Genomic DNA, 16,648 nt, shown 5'->3' with positions numbered 1-16,648 from the left:
TTTCTTAATAAAGACCCAGAAACACAACTAATCAAAGAAAGGTTGGACAAATGGGATTGCATGAAACTGCAGAGCTTCTGCATGACAAAGGCCATAGCAAGCAAGATCAGTACAAAGCCCACCAATTTGGAGAAGATCTTCACTAGCCATACAATGGAGAAGAGTCTCGTATCTAAAATATACTTAGAACTCAAAAATTAAATCCCCCAACAAGAAATCCTCAAACAATACCTGATTAATAAGTGGGCTAAAGACTTTGAGGAGGAAATAAGAATGGCCAATAGACTTGTGAAGAAATGCCCAACTTCTCTAGCCATAAAAGAAATACAAATCAAAACAACATTGATATTCCACTTCACCCCAGTTAGAATGGCTATAATCAAAAAAATCTAATAACAACAGATGCTGGGGGGGACATGGCCAAAAGAGAACGCTACTACATTGTTGGTGGGAGTGTAAACTTGTTCAACCACTTTGGAAAGCAGTATGGAATTTCCTCAAAAGACTCCACATAGAGCTCCCCTATGACCCAGCAATCCCACTTTTGGGCATTTACCCAAATTATCACAAACAAGGCCATACTAAAGCTACCAGCACAACTATGTTTATTGCAGCATTATTCACCATAGCTAAGATATGGAACCAACCCTCAGTAGATGAATGGATCAAGAAAATGTGGTATATATACACAATGGAATTCTATGCCTCGATCAGAAAGAATGACATTGCCCCATTTGTTAGGAAATGTCCCATGGTTTCCCTTATCTGCTATAGCTAGTTTATGTCTTAGGACAAGCAGAAGAGGTCAAAAGCTATGTATATATGACCATATAAGCTGATGCTAAGTGAAATGAACCCCAAGATAGGGACACAAGAGATTTTATCTTTCTTGCCGTTCTTTTTAATGTACTTATAATATATTATGTGATGTTTTTGTTTCTTTTGTATGTTCTTTTCCCATGATACAACTCTTGTCATTGTATTTGATTCTGGTGCCCTGCATCTGGTATATAATTTTTCTAATTTGGGGAGGAGAAGGGAATTAACAAAATGCTGAAATAAGGATACAGGATGATGATTCATAGTAACGATGAGATTTACAAGACACTATGTTGTAAACAAACTTTACAACTTTGCATGGGGGATGGGGAGTGGGAGAGGGGAGGGAGTAGTTGGGGATGTGGGGAGGAAAGGATGGTAGGGGAAATACAAAGGAGGGGCTAATGTCCAATAGGAAGTGGACTCATTTGTTGTTCATTTAACTGTACCCCCTCTGTACAGTATCTACAATAATATATATATTTTTTTAAAAGATTCCTAATTTTAAAAACCTTTGAGATCAAATTACTTGTGTAGTGTTAGTGTAGGACCAGAGTGATTTGTGAGAATTCAAAAGAACTAAATTTAGTTGGCCTTGAACTCTAGACTTAATGGTGGTCCTACTATCTATTAAAAGATGTCAGGGGTTTTATGCCAGTTGAAGCTGAAGAAGGGAGTTGATATTTGTACAGCGCTAGCCCTTTTATTACTTAACATCCAGAATTTGGGACTGCAGACCATTTGACATTTTGTTAATTTCTCCTGCTCAGTCCGGAAACAGAGCTGCCTCACTAGGTGTGCAGGCATACAATTTCACTTGTTAGTAATATCTGTGAGCTCAGCATGTGGAATCTCTGTAGTTTATGCTTAAAAGGACCTAATACTTTACAAACCCACCTTCTAAACCACCCTGAAAGAAAGATGAGGATTAACATTCTCATTTTACAGAGGAGGAAAATAATGCTTAGAAAGATTAACTTTCCTAAAATAAATGTGAAGAGTATAATGCCACATTTTATTCTTCTGCACTCTACCACCCACTACAGCTAGGTCAGACTTACAGTCTTCCTCCTCAGGAACATTTTTTTTGTCAGACATGAGGCTTGAACTCTGGGCCTGGGAGCTGTCCCTAAGCTCTTCAGTTCAAGGCTAGTGCTCTATCACAGTGCACTTCTGGTTTTCTGGTGGTTTATTGGAAATAAGAGTCCCATGGACTTTTCTTCCCGGGCTGGCTTTGAGCCATGATCTTCAGCTCTCAGTCTGCTGAGTAGCTAGGCTTACAGGTGTGAGCCACCAGCATCATATTCTCAAGAACATTTTTTGCACTGATACTGGGGCTTGAATTCAGGGCCTGAGCTCTGTCCCTTGGCTTTTTCACTCAGGGCTCATGCTATGCCACACCTCCAATTCCAGCTTTTTGGTGGTTATCTGGCAATGAGTCTCTTGGATTTGTCTACCTGGGCTGGGTTCGAATGTTGATCCTCACATCTCAGCTTCCTGTGTAGCTAGGATTACAAGCATGAGCCACCAGTGCCAAATAGTATAGTAAGCAATTCACAGCTGGGAATACTTAAGGTTCACAAATTGCATTTAACAGATACATTCACCTATTTTCCTATTGAATATTTCACACCATCATTACTTTTTTTTTCAAGAGGCTAGGACAATTAAAAATAGTATAGGTCTATTTGAAAGTAGAAGAGAGGTCACAGTACTTCTTTAGACTCTCCAGTTCCTATTACTGTGATTAGGGTAACATCAGAACTCCTTACTTATAATGTGGCCCCTGCTTACCCCTACAGTTTCATCTTCTATGATTCTTCACCTTCATGACCTAAGCTCTAATAACATCTCTCCCTCCCTCCCTCCATCCCTCCCTCTCTCCCTCCCTCCCCCCTCTCACTCTCTCTTTCTCTCTGTTTGCATGTGTGTGCCTGTCTCATGATCTTGTTTCTTGTTTGGCTTCTTCATTGAAGGCTAGTGCTCTACCACTTGAAACACACTTCTAATTCTGTCTTTTTGCTGGTCAGTTGGAGATAAGAATCCCAGAGCCCTATAGCCCAGACTAGCTTCAAATCTTTATCTCCAGAGCTGAGCCACCCAAGAAGCATGGATTACAGGCATGAGCAACCAGCATCTGTTTTCTATTAACATATCACATATGTCTTCAATATTTAAAACATGCTCTTGTCTTAGGTCCTTTGCAATCTGCACCTTTTTCCCTGCAGTGCATTTTGCCTGGAAGTTTGAACAGTTGGCATCTTTGTACCATTCAGATTTCAGGTCAAATATTAACTTCTGGTGGTAACTAGTCTCTAGAGATGATTGTGTGAAGAATCATACCATTATGAGTTAAAGTCTTATATAGTTCATCTACTCAAATTACACAAGGTTCTGTATCCTCTATGTAATCAATAGAAGGTGGCCATGTAATGCTGTGTAACTTTGGAGGCTAAAACAGGAAAGTACTTCCAATAAGTACTTGGAACACTATCTACCAGAAATTAGGTCCTCTCTCCATTGGACTAGAGTATCTCCATTGGTCTCTTGGAGTTGTGAAGCCTGCCAGTATGGAATAAGTCCTAGTTACCCTATGAACACCGGAAGAAACACATGCCAGCAGTATGTGAGGTCTCATGAAGAGATGCTCATCCAGTTTGAGTCAACTTAAACACTATTTACGTGAATGAATTAACTTTCCTAATCATATTATTTTCTTCCTGGTATGTTTCATTATCCCAAATTCTCCTCTTCATTTGGTTTCAGATCCACTGTATTATCTCTTCTGACTAGAATATAAGCCCTGTAAGAATTACATGTCTGGGGCTGGGAAGGTGGCTCAATGGTAGAGTGCTTCCCTTGCATGTTTGATTCCTCAGCACCACTTAAGCAGAAAAAGCCATAAGTGGCGCTGTGGTTCAAGTGGTAGAGGCTAGCCTTGAGCTGAAGAGCTGAGGAACAGCGCCAAGGTCTAGAGTTCAGGCCCCACTACTGACAAAAAAATTACATGTCTCCTCTGAGGCCTCAGTGTTCACGATTTTATCTCCAACATCTAAGCAGTGCTTCTCAGGCATTTTAGTGCATGCTAATTACGTGGGATCTTGTTTCAAAACAGATTCTGTTTCAGAAAGTGTGAAGTACAGCTTGTGAGTCAACTTTTTAATAGGTTCCTAGATGGGGCAGCTCCTGCTACAGCATAGATCATAGGCTGAATAAGTAAGAGATTTGTAGTCTACTTGAGTGAAACCCATCACCTTCTCCCTCTGCATTCCAAGTTTCCATTGAAAAGTTGAAAGGTCTAGCAGTTCTGGCTTAGCATTTCCATATTGTATCTATTATCTGGAACTGGGTGCAAGATACTTTCCTTTAGAAGCACAGTCCTTGTGGAGTGGTTCCTTTCTAGCCTTAGTGGGAATTCAAATGGTGACTCCTTCCCTTCCAAGCTTTCTAAACATCACTAAATTTTAGGTACAAGATCAAGATTTGAACTAAGTACCTGATGCTTTCCCTTATTGGCTAGTGCTCTACCAACTGAGCCACACCTCCAACCCCTCTAACCATTACTTTTATTTCTACTCTTGCACTTCCTGGAGACTAAACCCAAAATGTCCATGCCTTCAAGTGAGGTTTTTTTTTGTGAAAATAACCATGGTCCACAGTCAAAGAATATGGCCTGCTTATAGCGGTGCTTCTCAAATGTTAATACCAATTGCTGTTTAAAAAAATTAATTGCAGCAGGTGCTGGTGGCTCACGCCTGTAATCCTACCTACTCAGGAGGCTGAGATCTGAGGATCCTGGTTCAAAGCCTACCCAGTAAGCAAATCTGAAAGACTATCTCCAATTAAATACAGAAAGGCTGGGAATTTGAACTCAGGCTCAAGTGGTAGAGTCCCATACTTGAGCATAAAAGACAATGAGAGTGTCAGACTCTGAGTTCAAGCTCCAAGTACTGGCACCAAAAAAAATTAAAAATTGCAAACTCTGATTTAATTATGTGGGCTAAAATTTCTTTTTCTTTTTTCCCCCATACAGGGTCTCCTTTACATATTGTAGGCTAGCCTAGAACTCACAATCCTTCTGCATCTGCCTCTTCAGTGCTGGGATTACAGTGATGGGTCACCACACACATCAGGATTTTTTTTTCATTTCTAGTAAGCTCCTAAGGGATGCCTATGTGTCTAAAAAACAGATCACACTTTGAGGACCAAAAACCTGAACTGTGCCCAGCACAGAGTAGGCCTCAGATATTTTTAGACAAATGAGTCTGTTTCATGTTAGAGCCTTATTGTGATAGCATGGTCTCAGTTTTATAGACAAAGAAAAGCTTTAGAGAACTGAGTGACTTTCCCAGGGTCAAATAATTAATATATACTCAAGCCTAAGCCTAATTGATGACAAAGCCATCCTATTATTTTCTGAAATATCAGTTTGGTTCACATCTGTGGGGGGAGAGAGAGGAGTATAAATGGGTACAGTACAATTTCAGAGGCCCTCCCACCTGTGTGGAATTCCTTATACAGTCTACAGAATCTTGAACCGCACAACTGGGTCTTGAACGCAAATAGCTGAGTTAAGGTCAAGCACTGAAACATAAAGGGCTGAGAACAAGTCATGATTACCAGTCACCAGGAATGACCTAAATGATGGGTCACACAAAGAAATAATATTTAATATATTTACCAACCTATATAGGATGGCTCCAATATCTCTGGATGATTATAGGCCTTTTATGCTGGTGCAGAGTTCTGGATTATAGAAAGATCTGGACATCCAGATAAGAGGCCGAGACAACAACAATAAGCATCCAGGGTACCTAGGATAGTGATTATTTACCAGCTGGTATGGAACTAGGTGCCTGTGGCAGGTAATTTTTTGAAATGTACACTAGGTCCCCAGCATTGATGGAGGGACTGGAGAACAATGTGGAGGGCTTAGGGCTATACTGATCTACGTATTTCCAGAGAAAAGTGCGCAGGTGCTGAAGGAAAGAGGATAGCATTGGGGGAGGGGGATTAAAGGTGAGTCCAAAGCCTGAAATAGGGGAGGCAAAGGTGGGCAGCCATACATGTCTTAATATTATAGGCTTTTTTAGCAAGACCCTTAAGTGGAAAAGAGCCAAAGGTAAAACGTTTAGCCAATCTAGATGCAGTTCAAGGGACAGTTGGGTCAGAGTTTGCTTAAGAGAGCAGTTGGCATGTTCCACCTTCCCTGAGGACTGGGGGTGATAGGGAATATGAAAAGACTAGGAGATATTTAGAGACTTAGCCAATAGCTGGGTCATGGAGGAGACAAATTCCCAGCTGTTGTCAGTCTGGATGGAAACAGGCAGGCCAAAGTGGGGAATTGTTTCCTGAAAGAGATGCTGAGACACATAGGAGGCTCTCTTGGTGGTGGGAAACGCTTCTATCCATCCTGTGAAGGTGTCTACAAGCACCAGCAGGTACTTGTATTTGCGGAAAGTTGGCATATGGGTAAAATCAATTTGCTGATCCACTCCTGGGAGGTTACCTAGAGCCTGATGGGTTGGAAAGGTAGGTGGCCACGCATTAGTATTTGGATTTGCCCTTTGGTGGAATAATTCACAGATCTGTGAGAGCTGTGTGAGAAATTTTATGTTGGCCAGGGTTAGGGGAAGGCTCTGTTTTAGCAACTCCCTTAAGGCCTCTATCTGGGTAGAAAAGATGGTAGAGGTATTTAAGGATATTTTGCCTAGAGTGAGGGGCAGCATCCTCTGTTATTGGTAGTGTTCATGCCCATTGTTTTGAGGACATTGCAGCCCATTTGGCAGTTTCATCAGCCAGGTTATTTCCTTTAGTTATACCTAAGTCATCTGACCAGTGGCCCCTGCAGTGAACTATGCCAATGGCTGAGGGGAGAAAAGACACTTTTAAGAGCTCAATAATATATGAACTATTTATTACTGAGGTCCCCTGGTTGCTAACAGGCCTTGTTTCTTCCAAATAGCTGCACGAAAAAGGATGGTATGGAAAGCTTATTTATAGTCCATGTATAGTCAGGGAATGTCCCAAGGCCAGGTCGAAGGCCTGTGTTAGGGCTACTAACCCAGCCTGTTGATTGGTTATCTGGAGAAGCAGGGGGCCAGACTCCAAAACACCAGAGATTGATACAACAGCATATCCAGCCACCCTTGGGCCTTCCCAGAGGAAGGAGCTGCCATCAGTAAACCAGGCAAAATGGGAGTCCTTTAATGGTTCTTCACTAATGTGGTCTGGGTGAGGTAATAGGTCCTCCAGAGTCTCCAAACAGGAATGTGCTGGAGAAGTCTTTGTATCTGGAATGGGTAATAGGGTGGAGGGGGTTCAGTGGAGGGCAGGACTAGAAGGTCAGAGTGGGGTCCTCCCAGCGACACTTGGAGAGAATATGGGAGGAAGGCATAGTTTGTAGCCCCTTATAGGTTAGTAACTCAGGGGATGGTGGGAGAGGATGGTAAGGTCTGTGTCAAAGGTTAGCTTCTTTGACTCCTGTATTAAGACAGAAGTGACAGCTAGGACATGGAGGCAAGGAGCCCAGCTCCTAATGGTAGGTCTAGGTGTTTTGACAAATAAGCAACAGGCACAAATGAAGGTCCTATCTGCTGACCTAAAATTCCCAATGCAAAATCCTGGGTCTCAGGTACATACAGAAAGAATGGGCATGTAAGATCCGGCAGCCCGAAAGCAGGGGCCTGTAATAAGGCCCGTTGGAGCCTCCTAAAGGGAAAGATGAGAGAGGAGGGGGATAAAAGGGGTTCCTCAGGTGACCCTCTAGCTGTTTTATATAAGGGGTGGGTTAGGAAGGAGTAGTTGGGGATCCAGGACCTGAGGTAGCCAGCTAGACCCAAAAAGGAGAGAAGCTCAGACTTAGTGGAGAGGGTAGGATAGTTAGTAATCAAGTGTTTCCTGGGGATAGTAATGGCCTTGTGCATGGCAATGAGTTGAACACTCAGATAAGTCACAGGCTGCTGAACTACCTCTACCTTATTGGGTTAGACTCAGTATCTGCAGGAGGCCAGAAAGGTAAGAAGTGTTTCCATACGGTTGTATAGCTTGGTGGGACTGCCAAGGAGAACATCATCCATGTATTGGATAAGGGTGGATGGTTCTAAATTTAGGTCTCTTAAGTCCCTTCCTAAAGCTTGGCCAAACAGATGGGGATGATCCCAGAACCCCTGTGGCAACACAGTCTAGGTGAGCTAAGTTGAGGTATAGGTTACTGGGTCAGTCCACATAAAGGCAAAAAGGTCCTGGGAAGAGCGAGGCAAAGGGATAGTAAAAAAGGCATCTTTTAAGTTCAATGCTGAGTAAAAGGCAATCATAACAGGGATTGTGGAAAGCAGTGTATAAGGGTTAGGCACAATAGGGTGTAAAGGGATGATGGTAGCATTTATAAGGCAAAGGTCCTGCACAAGGCAGAATGAGCCATTAGGTTTGACCATCGCTAAGATGGGGGTATTATACAGTGAGTTAGTGAGATGTAACAGCTCTTTTCTCAGAGTCCAGTTGCAGTCCAAGAAGATTCTGGTGAGGGATGGGGTTCTGGGGTTGTGAAGGGATGTGTTTTGGTCCCTCAGGGAGATGTGAATAGGAGGATGGTGGTTAGCAACAGAGGGGTTGTGAGTATCCCACATCTTGGGGTCCTCCTCAGAGGGTGGAAAAGGGAGATCTGAGGAGTCACTAGGTGAGCCTACTAAAGCCATCAACAGAGATATTGTGGGAAAGGCCAAATCATTATTATGTTGTGACAATGGGGAAGGCCATAGGGTAATAGAGGCTCAAAATTTGGCCAAAAGGTCTCTGCCCAGCAGAGGAACTGGACAGTGGGGAATAATGAGGAAGGAGTGACAAAAAGTCACTCCTGAAAAAAGACAAATGACAGGGAGGTTGTGGGAGGCTTGTAAGGTTTTCCTTCCACTTCAACTATGGAGGTATCAACTAGGTAAGCCTGGCCATGGAACGCAGTGAGCACCGAATACATAGCACCTGTGTCCACCAAAAACAACATTATCTTACCTGCAACTATGATTGTCACCCTGGGCTCCTGTGTGGTGATGGGAGTGGTCGGGGACAGGAGTCCAGGGTGCCTCTGGCAGCCAGTCCCAGAGTGCCAGGAGCGGGTGATGGGGCCTTAGTGGATGGCCACCATCCCTGAGAGGATGATGGACAGTCCATGGCCCAGTTCCCTGAGCCATTGCACCTGGGGCATGGCTGGGTTGGATTTCCTAGCTGTGGGCAGGCTGCACCTTTATGGCCTGGCTGACCACACCGGTAGCACGGCCTATTTAGGGTACAGGTTCTCCTCCAGTGTCCCTTTGAACACATCCATATCAGGACCCAGGTGGACTCCATTGGGGAGGGGTTGGTTGAAAGGCCTGAGGCTGGTAATTTTTTTTATTTTTTTTTTGGGTCCGGTTGTGGGGCTTGAACTCTGGGCCTGGGTGCTGTCCCTCAGCTCTTCAGCTCAAGGCTAGTGCTCTACCATTTGAGCCACAGTGCTACTTCCGGCTTTTTTCTTTTCGCTTATGTGGTGCTTAGGAATTGAACCCAGGGCCTCAGGCTTGCAAGGCAAGCACTCTACCACTGAGCCACCTTCCCAGCCCTCGGCTGGTAGATTTTTACTAGCATCTGGTACCTGAGCTTTTTGGCCTTTTCCTCCCTGCTGTGATACACCTTAAAGGCTGCCTCCATAGCCTCACTACTGTGTGTCAGGGGCCCCCTGTCCAGCTTTTTAGTTTATACCAAATGTCTGGAGCAGATTGATGAATAAAGTGAGTCATTAAACAGTGTTGTCCATCTACAGATTTGGGGTCTAGGTTAGTATACTGAAGGAGGGTCTGATTCAGTCTGGCCCAAAAGGCAGATGGATTTTCATTTTTATCTTGTATGACTGTAGTCACTTTGTCATAGTTGATGGCTTTGTAGCCCACCTCTTTGAGCCCCTCAATTATACAGGCAATAAATTGGTTTCACTGTTGGTGACCACCAGGGAATTGTAATCCCAGTCCCAGTTGAATGATTGGGGGCAGTCTGGTGGATCTCATGTGCATAGCAGCAGACCTTTTCCCAAACCTCCCGCTGTTCTCCTGGTAGGAGGGTACCACTCAAGATTACATACACATCATGCCAGGTTACCGCATAGGATTGGAACACATGCTGCAGCTCTTTGATGTAGGTGCTGGGATTGGCAGTCAAAGGCCCCAAGCACATCTTGATCTGGAATAAATCATTCAGTGAAAATGGCAGGTGTATCATAACTATTCCATTGGCCCCTGCCACCTTGTGTAAAGGGAGAACACCAGCTGAGGTACAACTCTGAGCTGTGGCAGGTCCCTGAGTCTGGGTCTGGGTAAGGTCAGTCTTCAGTGTTTTTGCAAGTTGCATAACAACCTCCAGGGCGTCGCTCAGTTGAGAAGGCTGGTTCACAGTGGCTGAGCCAGGCAAACTTTTGGCCTGTTGGGGATTTAGGGAGGCCTGAGGTAGAAGAGGGGGTGCTGATAGAAGAGGACTTCAGCCTTGTACGGTGTGAGAGCGGTGTGTGCAGGAAAGGGTGACCTGTGCACTGAGGGCTGCCGGAGCAATGGCAGAGGGAGGAAGTTCCACCTTCAGCAGAAATCCCTGCTCCTAAAGAAGTCTCTCCAAAGCAAGGGGGAGCTGTTGCCCCACATGTTCAAAGTGTTGGCGGCTCATCCACGGGATCTGGAAAAGAGTCTGGGTCGTCTGGGTTATAAATTAGTGGCCTCATGGCTAGGAGAAGTTGGGCAGGAGAAAGTGAGGATTCAGGAAGTAATTTAGTCTGAAGAAAAGAGAGAAAAAGAGAGAAAGCATCTACATAGCTGGCCTCCTTTAACCTGCCTGAATGCCTACAGAAGTTGGATAGATCCCGAATAATACCGGTATCTAGTGTCCCATGAATGGACCATGTGGACTGGTTGTCCAGTGAATATTCGGGCCAGATTTTAGTACAAAAGTATATGAGCTACTGTGGGTCAATGTCTGATTCACGTTTGAGAGTCTCCAGATTATTTAAGAGGCAGCCCAAGGGGGAGTCCTGAGGAATGTCAGGAATATTAGATTATGTCTCCCCCCCCCCCCCATGGTAAGTGACCTGGAACCAAAAGCTTGCTGTCAAGCGTCCTTGGCAGTGTAGTTTGGTTCTTTTTTTTTTTTAATTTTATTTTATTTTATTTGTGAACATACTGTACAGAGGAGTTACAATTACGTGGGCAGGATAATGCGTACATTTCTTACCAAGCATTGCAGCCTTCTCCTTTGTTTACCCTTCACATCCCTTCCCAGTCTTTTTTGTTTTTAAGGGAATTCACCAGTGGGAAAAGTCGTCACTTTTTCCCACGAGGACCTTCGGCCACAGGAGGCCCTTGAAGTGAGATCAGGGTACTCGGATCCAAGCTTTCCTCTGATGAGGGCTTGGCAGCCCACCAAGGCCCAGGTGGCCTTTAACAGCGGAAGCCCGGATCTCCAGTCTACTGGTCACTTATTCGAGAGCAGGAATAAATTAGCTACTGTTGGATGGGTAGGAGGCATTCTGTCAGGAGGAAGCCAGCTTGGCAGTCTTTTGGGTCTCCTTAGGACCACAGGTTAGGTCCCGGGGGCCGCTGGTTGGAACACCCCAGCTGGGGCTGGGCAGCAGCGGGGGGGGGGGGGGGGGGGGAGGGCTGCGGGCGGGGTCAGAGAGTGATTCCACCAGGGAATCTATCCTAGGCTTTCCGGACCACTATGAAAGGAAAAGTGACCCAAAAGACCACGCAGACAAAAGTCACATTAGAGGAGAAAGATTTATTGCCAGCAGAACTAACAAGCCCAAGTTCTCACAAGGGAGGCTCCTCCAAGGACCCTTTTATATAGTCAGGGGCCGGAGGTAGGAGGTGCCTCACCTAGCCAGCAGGTGCTACCACAGGGGACAGAGGTTAAGTCTGTGAGGGGGAGTTTGCTGATTTACAAACAGCAGGCCGCAGGCCTTAGGCTGCCAAGTGACCATACACTCAAATTGAACAAAAATTCTAATGTCAGCATGAACCAGGACATTGGAAATACCTTGTTAAGAAATGTCTTTTTATCTACATCGTGTCTGTGTGTGTTATATAAATATACGATAATGGTATGGTGCATTTTATTATTTTATTGATTTTCAAATGTTCAAATGCTTGCATTGTATTTATACCTAAATATGACATATAATTTCTTATACATTAATGAACTCAGTTTCTTGATACATGTTGACAAGTTTTGTGTCTAGTTTTTATACTTATAGCATTTGGTTCTGTTATCAAGGTAACACTAGCCTCATAAATGAGTTGGCATATATTCCTCCTAGTTCTGTGAAAGATTTGTGCAATTCATGATTGTTCTTTGAAAAGTGTTTGATACAATATCAAGTGAAAGAATGCTGGTGTCTTTTTTCTAAGAGATTTTGATTATGAAATCTATTTCTTTAATGATTGCATAGCTATTCAGATTGTCTGTTTCATCTTGGTTGATTTTAGGTTTCAAAAAAAAATGGTTTGAGCCGGGTACTGGTGATTCATGTCTGTAATCCTAGCTAGTTAAGAGTCTGAGATCTGAAGACTACCATTTGAAGCCAGCACATGCAAAAGAGTCCATAAAACTCATTGCCAATTATCCTGCAAAAAGCCAGAAGTAGAGAAGTGGCTCAAATGGTATAGTGTTAAAGAGTCATCATTAACTGAAAAAGCCAAGGAATAGCTCCCAGTCTCTGAGTCCAAGCCTCAGTACTGGTACACACATGAAAAAGAATTAGTTTGTTTGTACTAAGTTGTCAAATTTATTAGTCCACAACACTTCGCTACTATAGTATATATATATAGTATATGTTTTATACTATATATACTATCTACTGTATACTATATATAGTATATATACTAGTATATATACTATATATACTATACTATATATACTATATATAGTATATAACATATACTATATTAGTATATATACTATATTATATTCTTCTAGTCCTTTTGGTTTCTCATTTCTCCTTTTGATATTATGTCTAAGGTTAGCAATGAGATGCAGATGGAATGTCGTCTTCTCTGTTTATGAAATCTTATCTGTATCACAGAATGGAGGCAGGCTTTTTATACCATATCAAATAAAGGCATTCTGCCATGTAGGACTCCTTCCATTGCAACTATTCTAACAACAGCAGCAACTGAGATATAAAGAAACAGAGGCAGACTTGTTCTCTATAACTTCGAATCTGGAGGCTACATTTCTATGCAACTTAATGTGTAATGAATAGCTAGGAGAGGTTCTGTTATTGGGCCTAATTCTCCATACAAAAAGCTCCTTGAGCCTCTGAAGATTTCAATTTAATGCCCCATCTATGCCCTTAAACATTTCATCCTTTGGCAGGGACCAAAAAGGCCTTCAATCTGACATCTGAGGTTTGCTTGGCTTTCAACCTGGGAATCTGGGCTTTATTGGTGTTATTTGGCCTTTAAGCTGCCAGGCTAAGATTCCAGGGCTCTGAAGCAAAGTGTGAAAAACAGTCATAGACCAGTATTTCTCAGACCTGGACAACTTGGTAGGTAAGGGGATTTTTCAAAGCAGAAGAGAAAAGCCAGGCCTTTATTTTCTATCTAATTTATTCTTTTGTTATAGGCAGATTCATGAAGAGTATTTGTAAGTCAATTGAAGAAACTGAGGTACAGAGAGTAAAGAGGTTCTACCTGAAGCCACTCAGTAAAGCAGTGGCAGAGCTGAGCTAACTCTTAAGAATGAAGGCTCCTGCTTGTCATTCCATAGGCTTTTTTGTGTGAGAGGATTGACCATGAAGGGATTCCATATTGACATAGATAAAGTGGAGTATGTCTAAAAGAGAATGGCCAATATGGTGAAAGATTATGAGGAACTAATACAGAGTATGAGCAATTTTGGAAGGAAGTGAGGCTGTCTGTCTGTCTGTGTGTGTATACACACACACACACACACACACACACACACACACACACACACACATACACACACAGTGGAATACCTTCAGCCTTTTAAAAGAAGGTTTTGAAATATACAACAATATCAACTTTGAAGACACCACAATAAGTGGAATATGCTAGCCACAGATAAAGCAAATACTTCATGTTTCCCCTTATAATGAAGTGTCTATAGTAGTCATATGTAGACAATGAACGAGTAGAATAGTGGTTATATGAGACTGCAGGAAGGGAAATGGGGAAATTACTAAACAACAAAGTTTCATTTAAATGAGATGAATAAATGATAGGGATCTGTTTTATGACATTGAACATATAGTGAACAATGATATGCAATTAAAATGTGTTAATGGGGTAAAAAATGTATAGGTTCCTTTTGAGAGATCTGACATGTCTTCAAGATCTTTACTGAATTTGAGGTCACAATATGAGCCCTACAACAGTCAAGCAATTTCAGACAGACAAGAAACAGATGCTACCCAGTGCAAGCAGAATTTGTGCTTCTGGGAACTCAGAGGTGGTTCTGCAAAATACAGACATTCCCAGAATGGAAGGAACACATGAAGAATGTTTCACTCTTCTACTGGGACAGAGGTTATTCCTCAAAGGACTGGTCATTTCAGGGTAATTGTTATGTGTAAGTTCTCCCCCTCTAAAACCTGATCTCAGTTTCTCTTTACAACATTACTTTCCACTGCCTAGCATAATCCCTGGTATTTATCACAGCTAGATGCTTCTTTCATGACTTCTCCCTCTACTGGCTAGACTGGGAACTCCAGGAAAGCAGAAGCTTGAGTTGCTTTCTCAATCCCCCAGGACCAAGAATAGTGAAAACAACTTTAATATATTTCTTTTCTTTTCTTTTTTTGGTCCGGTCATGGGGCCTGAACTCTGGGCCTGAGTGTTATCCCTCAGCTCTTCAGCTCAAGGCTAGTGCCCTACCACTTGAGCCACAGCGCCACTTCCGGCTTTTTTCTTTTTGCTTATGTGGTGCTGAGGAATCGAACCCAGGGCCTCAGGTATGCAAGGCAAGCGCTCTGCCAGTGAGCCACCTTCCCAGCCCGTGAAAACAACTTTAGTGGAACATTTTACCCTTTAATTCAGTTAGACACTCTAGTATTTGGGCACATTACTAAACTCGTAGAATTTATTCTCCAGACAGGGAAAGCATTAACACTTACCTTTACTGAGTACTTCGTGTGTGTGTGTGTGTGTGTGTGTGTGTGTGTGTGTGTGTGTGTGTGTGTGTGTGTGTGTGTGTGTGTTGATGCTGGGGCTTGAACAGGGGATGAATACTGTCCCTGAGCTTTTTGGTTCAAGGCTGGCCCTCTATCACTCGAGCCACAACTCCACTTCTGGCTCTTTGGTAGTTAATTGGGAGATAAGAGTATCACAGACTTTCCTGCCTAAACTGGCTTTGAACAACAACCCTGAGATCTCAGCCTCCTGAATAGCTAGAATTACAAGCATGAAACATCAACACCCAAGCTTGAGCATTTCATTTCTGAAAAATACCACTCCAGGTACTTATCTATTAATCTTCCTCAAATAATTCCCAATTGTCAGATGAAAAAAATGAGACATAAAGAGGTGAAATGGCCGGGCGCTGGTGGCTCACGCCTGTAATCCTAGCTACTCAGGAGGCTGAGATCTGAGGATCTCGGTTCAAAGCCAGCCGGGGCAGGAGAGACCGTGAGACTCCTATCTCCAATAAACCACCAGAAAACCAAAAGTGGCGCTGTAGCTCAAGTGGTAGAGTGCTCGCCTTGAGCTGAAGAGCTGAGGGACACTGCCCAGGCCCAGAGTTCAAGCCCCACGACCGACAAAATGACTTGTCTATTTGACAGCTGTTAATATTTTATCGTTTGCCTCATCAAGCTTTCAAGAGTGCAAATATTTCTAGTGATTGAACTGAATACCATTCCCTCTCTTCCACTTCTCAGATTAACCAGGTAAATGCATGACTCTAGACTAATTCAGCCAAAAACACATGTTGTCTCTTACAAACAACCCTCAGAGGGCTTTTATTCTTGGAGACGTAAGATACCAGTGTTTGTCATCATGTGAGATATTCACTGGAACTGACACTCTTGACAGGGTTCCTTTTTTTCTATGTGTGAGCTCAGGGCTTTGGCACTGTCCCTGAGCTTTCTTGCTCAAGGCTAGTGCTCTACCAATTGAACTAGAGCTCCTGTTCTGGGTATTTTGCTGGTTAATTGTAGATAAGGGTCTCACAGACTTTTCTGTCTGGGCTGGCTTTGAAGCACAATCCTCAGATCCCAACTTCCTGAGTAGCTAGGACTACAGAAGTGAGCCACTAGTGTCTGCCTCCTTAGCTGGGTGCTTATTCAGGCTCAGGTCCATCATCCAAGTTGCTGAAGCTAAATGCAAATTGAAGACTCTAAGAAATCAGGGCCCACTTACGTTCACAACAATCTCTCATGGAATATGGGCTCTATTTTTCATGTACTATGCTGAGACTATGCTAATTAATTCCCTCAGATCATTAACTGGAGTTCCATGCCAAGAGAGACAAACTATGAGGACATTAGGCTGCTATGACCACACTAGTGAAAGCTCAACTCTCAGCACAAGGATGTTAATACAGAAAAAACAAACAAACAAACAAAAAACCGACATTGTCCCCAAACCCAATTCCAGTGTCCAATATCAGAGATTTTACTTGGATGAGGTAGGGTTGAGAAGCATTCTGAAAACAGAAAGCAGATTATCTCTTTCAAAAGAATGAGCACAATTTTAAAAAAATTAAAGGAATAAAACAAAGAGAAAATCAGTGGGTAAATTCACGCCCTAGAGTCTCTCAAGAACATTGGCGGTTATCATAAGAAGCAAATTAGGAG

This window comes from Dipodomys merriami, unplaced genomic scaffold, assembly GCF_024711535.1.
Source record: "Dipodomys merriami isolate MVZ:Mamm:240054 unplaced genomic scaffold, mDipMer1.0.p SCAF_3, whole genome shotgun sequence".
NCBI lineage: Eukaryota > Metazoa > Chordata > Mammalia > Rodentia > Heteromyidae > Dipodomys > Dipodomys merriami.
Note: the sequence above shows the minus strand (reverse complement) of the source record.